The sequence below is a fragment of the Furipterus horrens genome, unplaced genomic scaffold (assembly GCF_987537825.1).
Source record: "Furipterus horrens unplaced genomic scaffold, mFurHor1.1.pri manual_scaffold_17, whole genome shotgun sequence".
Classification (NCBI taxonomy): domain Eukaryota; kingdom Metazoa; phylum Chordata; class Mammalia; order Chiroptera; family Furipteridae; genus Furipterus; species Furipterus horrens.
In genome coordinates this window covers 78293936-78306717 of record NW_028327187.1, presented here as the reverse complement: position 1 = coordinate 78306717, position 12782 = coordinate 78293936, and the positions used below count along the sequence as shown (strand labels likewise).

General features: G+C 37.3%; 1 pseudogene; it reads left to right on the top strand.

Annotated features, from left to right (window-relative positions):
* The first annotated feature begins 411 nt into the window (after positions 1 to 411).
* On the top strand, positions 412 to 1090 carry LOC149991345 (U2 small nuclear ribonucleoprotein B'' pseudogene; annotated as a pseudogene).
* The last annotated feature ends 11692 nt before the right edge of the window (positions 1091 to 12782 follow it).

The window sequence follows — 12782 nt, the reverse complement described above, 5'->3', positions numbered from 1 at the left end:
CCAACAAAAGGAAAGGAGGAATCCCCAGAAAGAGTGCTAAATGAAATAGAGGAAGGCATATTATCAGACATGGAATTCAAAATATGGATTATAGGGAAGCTCAATGAGCTCAGCGAGCTCAAAGACAACTACAATGGACTCCAGGGAAACTACAAGGAACTTACTGAGAACTACACCAGCATTAAAAAGGACATAGAAGCCATCAATAAAAGCCAGGGGTAAATGAAGAATACAATTTCTGAATTGAAGAACACAGTAGAAGGAATTAAAAGCAGGCTAGAGGAAGCAGAAGATCAGATCAGCAAACTGGAGGACAACATACACAAAAACTCTCAGACACGTTTTCCAGCTTTCGGTTCTTAAGGGACACAGCATGGGTCCTCAGGCTATTTGAACAGTTTAACACAAAAGATGGATATCAGACCAAATAATACAATTTATATAAACAATATGAATGACAAAATTAAAAAAGAAGAATTGAAACGATCCCTATATTCTCTGTTTTCTCAGTTTGGCCCTGTGGTAGATATTGTGGCTTTAAAGACCATGAAGATGAGAGGGCAAGCCTTTGTTACATTTAAAGAATTGGGCTCATCCACAAATGCCTTGAGACAGTTACAAGGATTTCCATTTTATGGTAAATCGATGTAAATCCAGTACGCAAAAAACAGATTCTGATATAATATCTAAAATGTGTGGCACCTTTGCTGACAAAGAAAAGAAAAAAGAAAAGAAAAAAGCCAAAACTGTGGAACAGACAGCGATTACTGCTAATAAAAAGCCTGGTCAGGGAGTACCAAATTCAGCTAATACCCAAGGAAATGCAACACCAAATCCTCAGGTCCCTGATTACCCTCCAAACTATAATTTATTCCTTAATAATTTACGAGAAGAGAGTAATGAGATGATGTTATCCATGCTGCTTAATCAGTTCCCTGGTTTCAAGGAAGTACGTTTGGTACCTGGGAGACATGACATTGCATTTGTTGAATCTGAAAATGATGGACAAGCTAGAGATGCCAGGGATGCTTTACAAGGATTTAAGATCACACCGTCCCATGCCATGAAGATCACCTATGCCAAGAAATAACATTTGGGATAATTGTCTTTAAAGGACTTAGTGTTATTTATAATGCTTGTTTTGATAACGTTTGGTCAGGCCATTTTAATAGTTGGGGGTGGGAGGAAGTGAAAGTGAAATTTTTGTGTAGGTTTTTAAAAATTAGATAGTCTTTCTTTAGCCTACTAGTAGAGTATGAAATATGAAGGCCTTAATTTTGTACAATAAACTTTTATTAAAAAAAAACTCTCAGACAGTGCAACAAAATGAAAAAAGACTGAATAAGAATGAAGAGGTTTTAAGACAGCTGAAGGACAACATGAAACATTATAATATCCGTATCACAGGAAATTCAGAAGAAGAAGAGAAAGAGATAGAAAACCTGTTGGAAAAACTAATGACAGAAAACTTCCCTAACATGATGAGAGAGTCACACAAGTCCAGGAAGCACAAAGGGTCCCAACGAAGATGAACCCCAACAGGCCCACTTCAAGACACATCATAATTAAAATGGCAACATTCAAAGACAAAGGGAGAATCCTAAAAGCAGCAAGAGAGAAACAACCAATAACATACAAGGGAGCTCCAATAAGGCTATCATCAGATTTCTCAGCAGAAACACTAAAAGCCAGAAGGGAACAGCAAAAAATATTCCAGGCAATGAAAAACAAAGCCCTACAACCAAGAATACTCTACCCAGCAAGGGTCTCATTCAAAACGGAAGGTGAAAACGGTGTTTCACAGACCAAAGAAAGCTAAAAGAATACATCTCCACCAAACCAGCATTGCAAGAGATGCTAAAGGCTCTGCTTTAAGAAGATGAAGAAACAGAGAGACAGAGAGCAACATAGGTACAAAGGGAAAAAATGACAATGAATAAGTACCTATCGGTAATAACCTTAAATGTAAATGGATTAAATGCGCCAATCAAAAAACATAGGTTACTGAATGGGTCAGAAAGCATGACCTACAAATATGCTGTCTACAAGAGACCCACTTCAGAACGAAAGATCTACACAGACTGAAAGTGAAGGGATGAAAAAAATATTTCAGCAAATGGACATGAAAAAAAGCTGGGGTAGCAGCACTTAGACAAAACAGATTTCACAGTAAAGGCCATAAAAAGAAACAAAGAAGGGCATTTCATAATACTTAAGGGAACATCCATCAAAATGTCATAACCTTTGTAAACATATATGCACCCAACATAGGAGCACCCAAATATTTAAGGAAAACCTTGAAGGACTTCAAGAAGGATATTGACAGCAACACACTCATAGTAGGGGACTTTAGCACCCCATTGTCAACAATGGATAGACCTTTGAAGTAAAGAAACAACAAGGATATTGAAGCATTGAACAACACTCTAGATCAAATGGACTTAATTGATATACATAGAACCTTTCACCCAAGAAAAGCAAAATATACATTCTTTTCAAGTGCACATGGGACATTTTCAAAGCTAGACCACATGGTAGGACACAAAACAAGCCTCAACAAATTCAAGAAAATTGAAATTATACCAAATGTCCTCTCAGACCAAAATGGCCTGAAACTCAAAACTAACCTCAAGGAAAATTTCAAAAACATTCAAATTCATGGAGAATGAATAACATGCTATTAAATAATGAATGGGTCAACAATGACATCAAAGAAGAAATCAAAAAGTTTCTGGAAACAAATGATAATGAACACACAACAGCCCAAAACCTATGGGACACACCAAAGGCAGTCCTGAGAGAGAAGTTCATAGCAATACAGGCCTACTTAAAAATATGAAAGAATCTCAAACAAACAACCTAACCAACATCTACAAGAACTAGAGGAACAACAACAAATCCCAGAGCAAGTAGAAGGAAGGAACTCATCAAGATAAGAGAATTAAATGGCATAGACACTAAACAAATAATTAAAAGATCAACAAAAGTAGGAGCTGGTTCTTTGAAAAGATAAACAAAATCGACAAGTCTTTAGCCAGGCCCATCAAGAAAAAAAGAGAGAGGACACAAATAAACAAAATCAGAAATGAAAGAGGAGAAATCACAGCCGACACCACAGAAATACAAAGGGTTGAAAGAAATTACTACAAACAACTATATGAAAAGAAATGTGACAACCCAGATGATATGAACAAATTTCTGGAAACATATAATCTTCCAAAACTGAACCAAGAAGAAGCAGAAAACCTGAATAGACTGATAACAACTAGTGAAATTGAAGCAGTAATAAAAAAATGTCCCAGCACAAAAAAGCCCTGGACCAGATGGCTTCACAGGCAAATTTTACAAAACATTTAAGGAAGAAATAACTCCTATCCTTCTCAAACTATTCCATAAATTCAAGAAAATGGAAGACTTGCAAACTCTTACTATGAAGCCAGTGTTAGACTAATTCCAAAACCAGGTCAAGACACAACAAAGAAAGAAAATTACAGGCCAATATCACTGGTAAACATAGATGCTAAAATCCTCAACAAAATATTGGCAAACCGGATCTAGCAACACATTAAAAAGATCATACACCACGATCAAGTGGGATTCATCCCACGGATGCAAGGATGGTTTAATGTTTGCAAATCAATAAACATAATACACCACATAAACAAAATGAAAGACAAAATCACATGATCATATTAATACATGATTAAAAAGCATTTGATAAAATACAACACCTATTTACGATATAAACTCTCAGAAAAGTGGGAATAGAGGGAGCATACCTCAACATAATAAAGGCCATATACGAGAAACATGAAGCCAGGATCATACTCAATGGACAAAAATTGAAAACTTATCCCCTGAGATCTGGAAGAAGACAAGGATGCCCACTCTCTCCACTTCTATGCAACACACAGTTTTGGTAGTCTAGCCACAACAAATCAGACAACAGAAGGAAATAAAAGGCATTCAAATCAGAAAAGAGGAAGTAAAACTATCATTATTTGTAGATGACATGATACTATACATAGAAAAGGCAATAGACTCCCCCCAAACTACTTGAACTAATAAGTGAACTTGGCAAAATAGCAGGTTATGAAGTCAATATTCAGAAATCAAAGGCATTTCTGTACACCAACAAAAAAATATCAGGTATAGAATCTAGAAAAAAGTCCCATTTACTACAGCAACAAGAAAAATAAAGTACTTAAGAATAAACCTAACCAAGGAGTTAAGAGACTTGTACTCAGAAAACTACAGAACATTGAAGAAAAAAATTAAGGAAGATACAAATAAATGGAAGGATATACCATGTCCATGGATGGAAAGAAGCAACATCATTAAAATGTCCATAATACCCAAAACAATTCATAGATTTAACACAATCTTTATTAAAATACCAATGGCATATTTCACAGACCTAGCACAAATACTTCAAAAATATATATGCAACGAAAAAAGACACCGAATAGCTGCAGCAATCTTGAAGAAGAATAACAGAGTAGGAGGAATCACAATACCTGATGTCAAACTATACTACATGTCTACTGTAATCAAAACAGTCTGGTATTGGCATAAGAACAGACATATAGATCAATGAAACAGAATAAAGAGCCCATAAATAAACCCAGGCCACTATGGACAACTATTTGATAATGGGGGAAGAAGCATAAAATGGAGAGAAAATAGCCTCTTCAACAAATGGTGCTGGGAGAACTGGACAAGGACATGCAAAAAAATGAAACTAGACCACCAACTTACACCACACACCAGAATAAACTCAAGATGGATCAAGGACTTAAATGTAGGCCATGACATCATAAAAGTCCTAGAGGAAAACATAGTCAGGAAAATCTCAGATACCCCACATAGCAATATTTTCACAGACATATTTCTTATAACAAAGGAAATAATAAACAAATGGGACTACATCAAACTAAAGAGTTTCTGCTCAGCAAAAGAAAACATCAGCAAGATGAAAAGGGAACCAACCATATGGGAAAACATATTTGCCAATGAAACCTCTCCAAGATATATAAAGAACTTACATATCTCAACACAAAGATGACAGACAGCCCAATTAAAAATTGGGCAAAGGACCTGAACAAACACTTCCCCAAGGAGGACATACAGAGGACCCATAGACATATGAAAGGATGCTCAACATCACTAGCCACCAGAGAGATGCATATTAAAACCATAATGAGATACCACCTCACACCAGTCAGAATGGCCATCATCAGCAAATCAACAAACAACAAGTGCTGGTGAGGACGTGGAGCAATAGAACCTTCGTGCACTGTTGGTGAGAATGCAGACTGGTGCAGCCACTATGGAAAACAGTACGGAATTTCCTCAAAAAACTAAAAATGGAGCTGCCTCTTGATCCAGCAATCCCATTGCTAGGATTATACCCAAAGAATCCTGAAACACCAATTCAAAAGAAGCTATGCACCCCTATGTTCATAGCAGCAGTATTCACAATAGCCAAGTGCTGGAAACAGCCTAAGTGCCCATCTGTAGATGAGTGGACCAAAAAACTGTGGAACATTTACACAATGGAATACTATGCAGCAGAAAGAAAGAAGGAACTCCTGCCATTTGCAACAACATGGATGGAACTGGAAAGTATTATGCTTAGCGAAATAGGCCAGGCAGTGAAAGACAAATACCATATGATATGACCTATCAGAGGACAATTCTGAACAACACAAAAAATGAGCAAAATAGAACCAGAGGCAAGTAAACAAGAAGCAGACTGATAGTGACCGGGCGGGGAGGGGGGAGGGAACAAGGGGAAAAGGAGAAGGGTCTAGTCAAGGAACTAGTATAAATGACCCATGGACATGGACTATGGGGTTGGGATTGATTGTGGGAGAAGGAGTGGGCAGGGTGGGGGAAGCAATGGGTGAAAATATAGGACAAGTATAATAGAAAAACAATTAAGAAATTTAAAAAGAAGAAGATATAACCCTCTAAACATATATGTGCCTAACATAGGAGCAACGAAATATATAAGGAAAATCTTGGAGAACTTCAAGAAAGATATCAACAGCAACACACTCACCTTAGGAGATTTTAGCACCCCATTGTCAACAACAGATAGATCTGCCTTTTAATCGAATGATTCCACAGCTGTGATTATACCCTAAGAATCCTGAAACACCAATTCAAAAATATCTGTGCACCCCTGTGTTCATAGCAGCACTATTTACAATAGCCAAGTGCTGGCAACAGCCTAAGTGCCCATCAGTAAATGAGTAGATCAAAGAACTGTGGTATATTTACACAACGGAATACTATGTAGCAGAAAGAAAAAAGGAAATCAAACCTTTCACAACAGCATAGATGGAACTGGAGATGATTATACTAAGTAAAATAAACCAGGTGGCAAAAGACAAATACCGTATGATCTCACCTAATACAGGAACCTAATGAACAAAACAAACAAACAAACAAAGTAGAACTAGAGGCATGAATGCACAGACTGGCAGTGACCAGAGGGGAGGGAAGAGTGGCAGAAGAAGGTAAAGAAGGGAAAGGGTCTAGGCAAGAAACATGTATAAGTAACCCATGGACATGGACAAGAGTGGGGATTGACTGTGGGAGCTGGGGATGGGCAGGGCAGTGGAGAGCAACGAGGGAAAGTTGGGACAACTGTAATAGAGCAACAAACAAACAAACAAAAAAACCTAAATAATATTTATTGTCTTCATTGATGATTAAATTGATACATACTCATAAAATTAAAATACTATAAAGTAATAATAAGAGTTGATATATTAGGTCTGTGCAAAAAAGTCCAACCATTGTTAATACAATGAGAATAGTTTGTACAATATCAGTGTGACCTGGCAGTCAAGGAGAGTGGCCTAGAATGCTCATAGTGAACAACGACAACTTCACTTTACTATCCAGTGGGGGCAGTAAGCAGTTTGGTGATCATGTGTATTGTGTGGCCATCACATTCAAAATGACCTAGCAAGTAGAGCAATGAAACTGCATCAAATTTTGTATTAAGCTTGAACATTCCTCCGCAGAAACTATTCAGATGATTCAGAAAGCTGCAGCTCTGGGTAATTGGTGACTGGCATCTTCATCACGACAATGTACCCACTCACGCATCATGTCTCCTGCAGAGTTTTTTCGGTGAAACACTAAATCACGCAGGTGACTTGGCGCCCCCTACAGCCCAGATATCGTGCCCTGTGACTTCTGGCTTTTCCCCAATCTAAAATCACCTTTGAAAGGGAAGAGATTTCAGGCCATCAATGAAATTCAGGAAAATGCAACAGGGCAGCTGATGGGAATTGGCAGAAGTGTGCAAGGTCCCAAAGTGCCTATTTTGAAGGGGACTGAGGCATCATTGTCCTATGCACAATATTTCATGTATCTTGTATCTTCTTCAATAAATGTCCCTATTTTTCATATTACATGCCTGGATACCTCTCGACAGACCTCATAAACTAATCATTTACTAAGGTACTATGCTAACTACTGTACATCCATAGAACTATTATTTTTTAGACTCTATTTTTTCTACTTTATTTTTATTGTTTATTCTACTACAATTGTACCAATTTTCCCTTTTGCCCCCTCCAGCCAGCCCACCCCTCTCTCCACAGTCAATCCCTTCTCCTTTGTCCATGTCTATGAGTCATTCATACACGTTCTTTGAAAAAATATTAAAAATGAAACTGCCTTATGGCCAAGAGGTTCCACTGCTGGGAATATACCCTTAGAATCCTGAAACACCAATTCAAAAGAACCTATGCACCTCTATGTTTATAGCAGCATTATTTACAATAGCCAAGTGCTAGAATCAGACCAAGTACCCATCAGTAAATGAGTGGATTAAAAAACTGTGGTACATTTACACAATGGAATACTAAGCAGCAGAAAGAAAGAAGTCCTACCTTTTGTGACAGCATGGATGGAACTGGAGAGTATAGCGCTAAGTGAAATAAGCCAGTCGGTAATAGACAAATAACATATGACCTCACTTATAACTGAAATCTAATGAACAAAATAAACTAATGAGAAAAGTAGTACCAGAGACATGGAAACATGGAACAGACTGGTACCTGTAGGAGGGGAGTGGGATGGTAGAATGAAGGGTTTTTCAGTCTTGTTTATCTTTTCAAAGAATCCGCTCTTGGATTCCTTGATCTTTTGTATCATTTTTTAATACTCCATTACTTTATTTCATTTATTTCTGCCCCGATCTTTATTTTCTTCCTTCTACTCACTTTGGGCTTTGTTTGTTGTTCCTTTTCAAGTTCCTTAAATGTAGGGTTAGATTGTTTATTTAAGCTTTTTCTTTTTTTTTTTTTTTTTTTTTTTTTTTTTTTGAGATAGGCTTGTAATGCGATGAATTTCCCTCTTTGGGTTGCTTTCCCTGTGTCCCACAGATTTTGGATTGTTATGTTCTCATTTCATTTTCATTTGTTTCAAGGTATCTTTGGATTTCTTTCTTGATTTGATTGTTGACTCACTCATTGTTTAATAAGATGTTATTTAGCTTCCATGTTTTTCAGTGTTCTTCCTGTGATTGGTTTCTAGTTTCATAGCATTGTGACCAGAGAAGATGCTTGATATGATTTCAATCTCCTTCAATTTATTGTGACTTGTTTTGTGTCCTACCATGGGTCTATCCTAGAAAATGTTCCATGTTCACTTGAAGAGTATGTATATGCTGCTGCTCTTGGGTGAAATGCTCTGTACATTTAAAAAAACCCAAAGATTCCATGAAGAAAGTACTAGAACTGATAAATGAATTCAGCGAAGTAGCAGGACACAAGTTAATATCCAGAAGTCAGTTGCATTTTATATGAAAATAACAAACTAGCAGAAAGGGAAATTAAGAAAACAACCCCATTCCCAATTGCTTCAAGAAGAAAATACTTAGGAATAAATCTAACCAAGGATGTAAAAGGATGTACTCAGAAAATTATAAGACACTGAAGAAATAAATTGAAGAAGACATAAATAAGTGGAAGCACATGCCATGTTCATGGGCAGGAAGAATTAATATTATTAAAATGTCCATACTACCCAAAGCAATCTGTAGATTCAACACAATTCCTATCAAGATTACAATTATGTATTTCACCGAAGTAGAACAAATATTTCAAAAATTTTTATGGGACCACAAAAGGCCCCATATAGCAACAGTGATCCTGATAAAGAAAAACAAAGTTGGAGGAATCATATTACCTAATATCAAATTATACTATAAGGCCATAGTAATCGAAAGAGCATGTTACTTGCATAAAAACAGACATATAGTTCGATGGAACAGAATAGAGGGTCAAGAAATAAACCCACACCTTTATAGTCATTTAATATTTGACAGAGGAAACAAGCATATACAATGGGCTAAAGATAGTGTATTCAATAAATGGTGTTGGGAAAATTGGACAGATACATGCAGAAAAATCAAACTAGACTACCTTCTTACACGACACACAATGGATCAAATACTTAAATGCTAGATCCAAAACCATAAAAATTGTGGAAGAAAAGACAGGCAGCAAAATCTCAGACATTGTTCATAACAATATTTTATCAGCTATATCTCCCCAGGTGAGGAAAACAATAGAAAAAATAAATATATGGGACTACATCAAACTAAAAATGTTTTTCAAAGCAAAGGAAAACATCAACAAAATAAAAAGACAACTCACAGAATGGGAGAATATATTCACCAATACATCTGATAAGGGGTTACTATCCAAAATTTATAAAGAACTTACAAACCTCAATACCAAAAACAACCCAATTAAAAACAGGCAAAGGACCTGAACAGACATTTCTCCAAAGAGGACATAAAGATGGCCAATAGAAATATAAAAAGTTGCTCAACATCACTAATCATCAGAGAAATGCAAATTAAAACCACAATGAGATATCACCTCACACCTGAAAGAATGGCCATCATCAATAAATCAACAAACAAGTGCTGGTGAGGATGTGAAGAAAGGGGAACCCTTTTGCACTGTTGGTGGGAATGCAGATTGGTGCAGCCACTGGAAAGTAGTATGGAAATACTTCAAAAGATTGAAATTGGATCTGCCTTTTGACCAGTGATCCCACTTCTGGTAGTATATCTGAAGGACACCAAAACACTAATTCAAAAGGACATAGCATCCCTATGTTCATTGCAGCATTATTTGCAATTACCAAAATATGGAAGCAGCCCAAGTGTCCATCAGTAGATGAGTGATTAAAACAACTATGGGACATTTATACAATGGAATACTAGTCAGCTGTAAAAAAAGTTGTACCCTTTGTGACAGTATGGATGGAACTGGAGAACATTATGCTAAGTGAAATAAGCCAGTCAGAGAAAGACAAATACCGAATGATTTCACTCATATGTGGAATCAAATGAACAAACTGAATTAACACAGAAAATAGAGACAGACTCATAGAGAGTAGGATGACAGCTGGCAGCAGGAGGTTAAGGGGTGGAGGGATTGGGCAAAAAGGAAAAGGGACTCATAGGCATGGACAACAGTGTGGTGATTGTGGGGGGTGGGGTGTATAGGGGACTAAATGGTAATTGAAGAAAATACAATAAATGTAAATTAAAAATAAATAAAATGCAATCTAAGTTTTTACTATTTGATTTGCAATTGCCCCACACTTAGCCCCAGTCCCTTTTTTAGTCTTGGCATACCCTCCTGGTGTAAGAAAAGGGGAGCCTACACTGAATGGTAGTCAACATGCTAAAATAAAGAACTTTCAAAAAGTTAGTTATTTTGGGCTTAAACCAAGAGTAGTTTCAATAGAGTGGTACAGGCAGTAGCCATGTGGAGAACTAAAAATGGTATAGGAGGTAAGAGGAAATGACATAAGAAAAACACATTTAGAAATGTTTGGCTGTGAAAGAAATTAAAAAATAATATCAAGGAAAGAAGCATCATGCAAAGGTTATGAAATGCAGATTTAAATGTGAACTCCAAATCAAGACCTTACATAGGCTTTTTGGTCTCTTCTGGGGAGAAAATACACACCAGCAGGAAGTATTAAGATTTGGGGGACATTTCTTATGTCTTATAGAGATGATGGGACAAAGTTTTTGTAGAACCATCATAAAAAGTCTAGGATGTCTAGTTGCTGAATATTAACTGTCTAGAAAAAGCATGGCTGCTGCTGGAATACAGCAAAGAGTTTGGGAGGAAAGCCCCTTGATTTTCAGGAATAAGTCAGAGGAAAGAGGTTAGTGGTGCAGCATCAGAAAGAAAGCAGGATTCTTCTTCCTCTGAAACTACAGTAAAAGTATGTAGGATGGATGGAGACAGAAGTGTGTTAGTACAGGTGATGGGGGTGAATCAAGTATTATTATGAGTATTTTGACTTCAGGGAAAAGGAAATGAAATCAACTACTGAAGCTGAGTGAAGGATGGAATTTATTTTTATTTATTCATTCATGCATTCATTCAGCAGCATATTAAGTACCTACCACATGGGCCTGAGATTTACAGGCACATAAGTTCCAGCCCTGGCCCATAATAGCTACTACTGTGTTTGCAAGGGAATCAAGATAAAGGAACTGAAAGTGCAGAAAGAACAGAAGTTGGACATTGGAAGTCAACACTGAACCACCTAGGAACCAGAGCCTAATAGGCAAGCTCCTCCCTGAACAGGCAGGAGGGAGGGATTTGTGATTGAGGGGCTGGTATGGTGAGCACTCTTGGAAGATCAGGTGGAAGGTGAGTGGTGAAAGTGACACCAAAAGTATTGGCCATAGTACTGAAGCTAGAAAGGAAACCCAGTGTAACAAGAGAACTGATGGTTTCACAGATAATAAAAAGGTGCTATCTTACAGCCAAGTCTTAGTGCTCTGCCTAGTATATGGCATTGAGTGAGACTGTCTAGTAATGGAGTAGGATTTTGGTCTCATCTATCCTGGGTATCTGTGGGAAAGCCATTTAACCTGATCTGACTATCCAAGTCAGGCATTGGCATAGAGGCACATTCACCTGTAGCAGGGGAAATTTTGTGTTATCAGATTTGTCAAAGGCTGTCTGCTTTCTGCACCATTCTGGTGTATGTTCTCTTTCATAGCGATATCAGGAAAAGAAAAAAAAAAAGATTGTATTATCTGTACTGGGTTATAATGAACTGTTCATGGGCTTTGGGGGCTGGAGTTTGAATACTGGCTCCGCTACTTAAAATACTACAGTGAACTAAAGCAAGTCACTTTTTCATTGCTTCCCTTTCCCAATCTGTGAAGTATGTTCAGTAATGATTGTCTCCCAGGATTGTTGTATGGATTCAGTGAGGTAGTAGAGGTAAAGCAGTTATCATAGTGCATTGGTACTCATGAAACATTATTGTACTTTTTTTCTCTTTAATTGGGAATAACTACATCATTGCTGTAAGGTTTGAAACCTAGCACAGGTCAGTAGCTGAGCTAACACTTAATTCTTAAAAGACATGCATGGACCTGCTCTGTTTTGTCAATCTTATGTGGAGTCCATCTGAATCCATCTGAGGTCACTCACTATTCCTTACCTTTATGACCTTAGGAACAGGATGCACCCAACCATATATCTTAGCTAATATGTTCAAAACCCTTGGCTTCAAGTGACAGGATCCCAACTCTAACTTAAGTGAAGCAAAGGGCTTTATTGGCTCACATAACTGGGAACTTTGGGGCTTCAGGAACAGCTAGATCTACAAGGTTCAAAATGGTGTTCTCCAGACTTTCTGGAATTTCATAGAATATGATTCTATTTTTCTCCTCATGGTATGGATATTGACCTATCAGAGTCCTA